This window comes from Manis pentadactyla, chromosome 13, assembly GCF_030020395.1.
Source record: "Manis pentadactyla isolate mManPen7 chromosome 13, mManPen7.hap1, whole genome shotgun sequence".
Classification (NCBI taxonomy): Eukaryota; Metazoa; Chordata; class Mammalia; order Pholidota; family Manidae; genus Manis; species Manis pentadactyla.
The window spans coordinates 51,846,600-51,853,236 of record NC_080031.1 but is presented as its reverse complement, the minus strand read 5'-3'; positions in this window follow the sequence as shown (position 1 = coordinate 51,853,236).

Below are 6,637 nucleotides of genomic sequence, written 5' to 3'. Positions count from 1 at the left end.
GTTGTACACTTGAAACTAATGTAATGTAATACTGTGCGTCAACTACCCTTCAATAAAAAATAATTATTTAAAAAAAAAAAAATTTCTTTATCCTCAGGAGGCATGGTAGTGTCAAGGGCATTGGCCAGCATCACAGTAGAGACGGGATTCCTTTTGGGACAATTCTCTGACACCAGAGAGCTCCAAGTTCTACATGCCTTTCTTTTTTTACTGATTTACTTGGCAACCCTGTTGAGAAACATTCTCATTATTGTGATTATGACCATGGACCAGTGTCCTCTCACCCCAATGTACTTCTTCCTGAAGAATTTGTCCTTCTTTGACCTCTGCCTTATTTCCATCATTGTTCCAAAATGCATTCTCAACTCTCTTTCCAATAACACCTCTATTTCTTTCTCAGGATGTGTATTGCAGGTCTTGCTGGTGATACACTTTGCGGGATCTGAGGTGTCCATCCTCGCTGCCATGTCCTATGACCGCTATGCATCATGAACAAGACAGTGTGTGGGAAGTCGGCAGCTGCCTCCTGGTTCCTTAGAGGATTCTTTGGAGGTCTGTATGTGACTGGCACTTTCTCTTTATCTTTCTGTGGTTCCAGAAGAGTCCCACAGGTTTTCTGTGATGTTCCCCCATTACTAAGGATTTCTTGCCCTAAAGATCATATCACTATTAATGTCAATGTGGCCATTGGGATATTTTATGGGTTTTTTGGGTTTTTTTTTGTTTACTTGCCATTGTCATCTCATACATCTGTATTTTCAATATAGTGCTATGAATCCCATCTGTACAAGGCAGGCCAAAAGCTCTCTCCATCTACCTTCCCCATCTCATGGCTGTGTCCACCTTTCTCCTGACAGGAGCCATTGCCTATTTGAAACCAGTGCCTGAGTCCCCCTCTCTCCTGGACTTGCTACTCTCAGTTCTCTATGCAGTGCTGCCTCCCTCTCTGAACCCCATTATCTACAGCCTTAGAAACAGAGAAATCAAGGCAGCCCTGGAAAGCTCCTGTGGAAACTAGGAGGCAGTGTGAAATAGGAGAAATAGAAATACAATTGTCAGAGTTGAATTTTTATTTGTTATTCTCATTAACAGTCTTTATGATATTGGGTGTGTAGCAATTCTTCTCAGTTGGTTTTCAAAAAAAATCTAAGTTTGAAGGATTAGAATTCCCCCAGCTTCATAAAAGCTCTAGTTTTTATCAAGATGTATTTCACTTAGTGAATCTAATCCTGAATTTATCTTATCTTACTGACGTTAGCAGATTTGCTTTCATACAATAATTTTGTATGTTTAGCAGTTTCAACAATAAAAGGCTCCCAAATTTGTACTATTTCTTTCTGTATCTTATTTTCAAACATTACATTCATATATCAAATCTTTAGCTAATTCAAAAATCATATATGGAGAATAGAACAATTGCACATATTAAAATTCCTGCACTGAATTTCATGAATTTTACACAAATTCTTTTATCAATATTTAGATATTATTAGGTAGTGTACATCCACAAGAGATGTGTTAATGTTTTTGAAAATTGAGGTTGTATTTAATGTTCCATTATTGTGCTGGTGTATCCTAACAGCCACTAGTTTCATTTGTGTGATGTATTTTAAAGTAAATTTTTATCAATATGGTACCAAATGCATTATTTAGTTATATTCCTTCTTATGCTATTAAAAACATTGCTTTTCATAAACTCATAAAAACAGAGTTGAATGGTGATTACCAGATGGGTGGGGGTAGGGGTAATTTGGGATAGATTTTTTAAGGGTACAAACTTGGAACTAATAGATAAACTAGCCCTGGGGATATAATGCACACATAGTGATTATACACAATGCTGTCTTATAAACTTCAAAGTTTCTAAGACACTATATCTTGTTTCCACCAAAAAAACCCAAGAAATTATAATAATCAGATATGAGGATATGGTAGAGGTTATCTAACACTATAATGGTAATCAAACTGCAATACATGAATCAAACCAACACACCATAAGCTTACAAATGTTACATGTAAATTATATCAATAAAATAAATTTTAAAAGAATGTTATAGGAATTACATAGTGATTTCCCAACTTGGAAAATCCAGAATTTTTTCTTGTTTAATGTAAAAATTAATAGGATTTTTAAATAATTAAGTTAAACAAGCACAGACACCTCAAAACCCCAGAAATAAATTTTTGTCAGTTGATTTCTTATGTGTCCAATGCTTGATTTGTATTATGGGAATCTAAGTTTAAAGAAAAGTAAGAGGAATCATTGAAATAAAATTGTTCGTTAGGTAGATGTACAGCATTTATTTTTGGGTATCCAATTCAGTAAGAATTTTTTAGTAGAAATTTAAAGGACATTAGTTAAATAAACAAATACCGTATAATCTGATTTATGTGTGGAATACATATACAAAGCAAAACAGAATGAACAAAATAGCAGAAAGCTCATAGACACTGAGAAGGGACTGGTGGCTACCATGGGGGAGGGCTTGGAATGGGTGGGTTGGGGGAGGGAGGGTGATAAAGGGACACAAAAATTGTCAATCATAAGTCTGTCACAAAACTTTAGAACAGTGTGGAGAATATGTAATGTCTTCTTATGTTGACAGTAACTGTACTAGTTGATAAGATTTAATGAGTAACTGTTGAACCACTGTGTTGTATAATTGAAACCAATATAAGATTGTCTATCAACTATACTTCAATTCAAAAAATAAAAAAATAAACAGTAACACCTAAAATAAAAAAGAGTCTGCATGACAAAAAAATAACCAACTAAATAAAAATGAAACCTATGGAGTGGGAAAATATTCGAAAACCATATATCTGATAATGGGATAATGACTAAAATATGCAAGAATTCATACAATACCATAGAAACACATAATATGATTAAAATATAGGCAAAGGACCTAACAGATGTTTTTTCCAAAAAAAGACATACAAGTTGTGAACAGGAAAATTAAAAAATAGCCAGTATCAAGGGCATAAATCTGCAAAGAAGTGAAAAGCTAACCTTTTGAAACAATATTGCTTCTCTCTCACTTACCAACTTTACATATCCCTGTACGGCCCCGGAAGATGACTGGTTAGCCAGAGAGGTAAGATTCCTCAAGGGAGAAACAACCTAAGACAGGCACAGTCGCAGGGGGGCCATCAGGTGAGAAATTGGGATCAACAGAGGTGAGGCTTAGAACCTCACCCTCCCACCCGTTTTGAGAGAAATCTTCTGCATCCATGGATGTTTTGTTGCCCTTGTCTAGCTTGGATTAATACTTAGTCTATAGGCACAGACCTGATCATCTACATTTGCCCTTTTACAGCACTAAATTATGTTTTCTACCTTTATCTTGCATCTACCTACCACTTCAGCATTTTATTAAAACAACAACAACAATAATAATAATAATAATAAGGGAGAAATGTGGGATTCACATATAAATCAAGTATAAAAATAAAAAAAAATAGCCAGTATCACTAATCATCTACAAAAAAAATGCCAAGTGAACCATAGTGAGGTATAATTCACATTTATTATGACAACCTTTATTAATAAAAAACACGTAATGTTGCTGAAGATATGGAGAATAGGGAACACTTGTACACTGTTTGTAAGAGTACAAATTGATACAAACATTATGACAGTTTAATATCAGGCTTATACCTGTGCTTTTATGTTTTTGCAAGAATTATTCACTAAAAGAAACACATGGTAACTTCAGTAGTGCATGTGAGGATTTAGTGATATGGGTAACTGTTGAACCACTGTGTTGTACATTAGAAACCAATGAAAGTTGTATGTCAATTAAATTAAATTAATTATTTAATTCATTTAAAAAAATTAAGACAACAGCCAGCTAAATGTCTTTCAACCAATGAATAAAGAAATGTAGCAAGTGTGGATAATGGATGGAATTGATGGTCACAATGGAGCATCATTTAGCATAAAAAAGTGTGGACCATTATGTCCCCTTCATGTATTTCACCCATCACTCCAGTCCTTCCATCTGGTAACTGCTATCTGTTTTCCATGTTTATAGGACTATTTCTTTTTCATTTGTGTTTTTTTCTTCAGATTCCACATATGAGTGAAATCATATGGTATTTGTCTTTTTCTGTCTTGCGTTTTCCCATAGCATATTACCCACTAGGTCCAACCATGTCATAAATGGCAAATTTCCTTCTTTTTTTGTGACTGAGTAATAGTCCATTGGGTATATGTGCTAATCTTCTATGTCCATTTATCAGTCTATGGGTATTTGGGTTGCTTCCATGTCTTGGCTACTGTATGTAAATAATGGTTCTATGAACATAGGTAAGCATATATATTTTTTAATTAGCAATTTTGCTTTCTTCAGAAAAATTTCCAGAAGTGGAATTGCTGGGTCGTATGTTTTTTTCTATTTTTTAGAGGAATTTCAATGTTGGTTTACCACAATGTAGCAATTTAAAATCCCACTAACAGTGCCTGAGGTTTCCCTTTTCTCTTCATATTCACCAACACTTGTTATTTCTTGTCCTTTGGATAGTGGCCATTCTGACTGGTATGAGGTGATATCTCACTGTGGTTTTGATTTGCATTTCCCTGATGATTAGTGATGTGGAGCATCTCTCCATGTGCCTGTTGGCCATCTGTATGTGCTCCTTGGAAAAATGTCTGTTCAGATCTCTGCTCACTTTTTAAAAGGGTTATTTGTTTTTTTGGTCTTGAGGCACATGAATTATTTATGTATTTTAGATGTTAAAACCTAATTTGATCAATTATTTGTGAATATATTTTCCTGGACTATAGGTTGCCTTTCCAAAGTGGGAGTAAATTTGTGGTGAAACTAACTCTCAAAATATATGTTACTGCATGTATATTTGTGTAAATATACTTACACACCTGTGTAAAACTCTATTGAATAAGAGTTGAGAAATGTGACACACTATTATTTTTACTACAATGGATAGTTGAAATCATGCACCTAGGAAATCAAGGGGACTTCGTTTTCCTTGTATTATCCATTAAACAAACGAAATCGGTACACATAAGAGCAATTTAGTCTGTAACTTTATTTAACTAGTATATTGAAAAAGCTAATAGGGAGAAATTTACCATTATAATATATGTTTAGGATGGATTTTATGATCATGTTTATTACTGGAAGCCACATATATTTTGTGTAGCCCAATTTGTTGGCTAGAAGTATGGGCTTGGGTGCCAAAATGCTGGGCTTGACCATGGACTTTGATGCTAATTTTATTTTATCTTATTCTTTTCCATTCAATTATATCAACCATCTAGAAACCCATTCAGTCTATCCAAATATCTATCTTTCTTTCCTTTCAGAATAAATAACATGAAATCATGCTTTATATTTAGAATCATATCTGTTTCATTATACACTAAAAATAAAGAAAATAATCCTTAACATTATGATACATTTGGGGCTTTTGAAATGAAAAATATCTGAGAAGTTCTTAGGGCATTGTCTAACACATCATTATTTGTAGTTGTTGTAATGGTAGTAGTTATACATACAAAATCTCTAGAAATAAGTTGCACAGAAAAAAAACAATGAAATGCAGTGAAATACACATACATTTTTGATTCTCATGCTCAGGTTGTTTCAACCACACCTTAGGATGTTCCAATAACCAAACTGGATATCAGATTTTAAATTTAAATGAACTGAAACTAATTAATGTCACTGTCATGTCAGCTACATTTCAAGCACTTAATAGTCACATATATCAAGTATTAACATATTTGATAGTACAGTTCTGGGCACATTTGATATGCCAGCTTATGTCTAGTCATAGAATTCCTACCTCTAATTTAAAAACCCACTTTTATTTTCCATTGAATATTATTTTAAAACTCTTGTGCATTTTTTATGATATCTGTCATGTCCTTTCTCCTGGTATGATCTTCAAGTTATGCCATCACAGACCATTATTCCCACATATGAGCTCCCCAAATTTAATTTAAAATGCAAATATTTGCAATCTTGTTAAACATCATCATATTGATCATCATCTGGGATTTAGACTGTACTTAAGAAATTGAAGGAAAAAATATGAAGGTAGGCATTTGATTAAATTGTTTAGTGCTTGGAAACCAATATACTACTCAACAGTCTCTGATTATCCAGCCTCAGAACATTCTGTTCAGGAATTTCTCCTGAAGCATTTCTGCTGCAATAAACCCTGACAACTTCTACCATTCTTGATATTCCCACTTACATATGTTTTAAGAAAGACAGCATGTTATTAACAGAATTAGTGACTTATGTAATTGAATTATATTTCCATTGAATATATAAATATATACACATATATGGATGTATATAAATATATATTATATATTTATATAAATTATGCTCAGATAAACTTAAGTTGAAAATGACAATATTAAAATATTTGAAGGCACTTACTTTTCCCTATCTTTTTCTTCTCAATCTCTGGCTTCAGTTTATTGTAGTCATGAATGGAAAACACGCATCACGATATGGTGTGCATCTGGGGAACAGAGGCTCCTGTGTGGAGAACTGAGCCCCAGCATAGGGAATACCTGCTACCAAGTTGTATTGATTCAAATACTCAAATCACTCAGCTCTCTCTCTCTCACACACCTGTCCCCATTAAATTCCCTAAT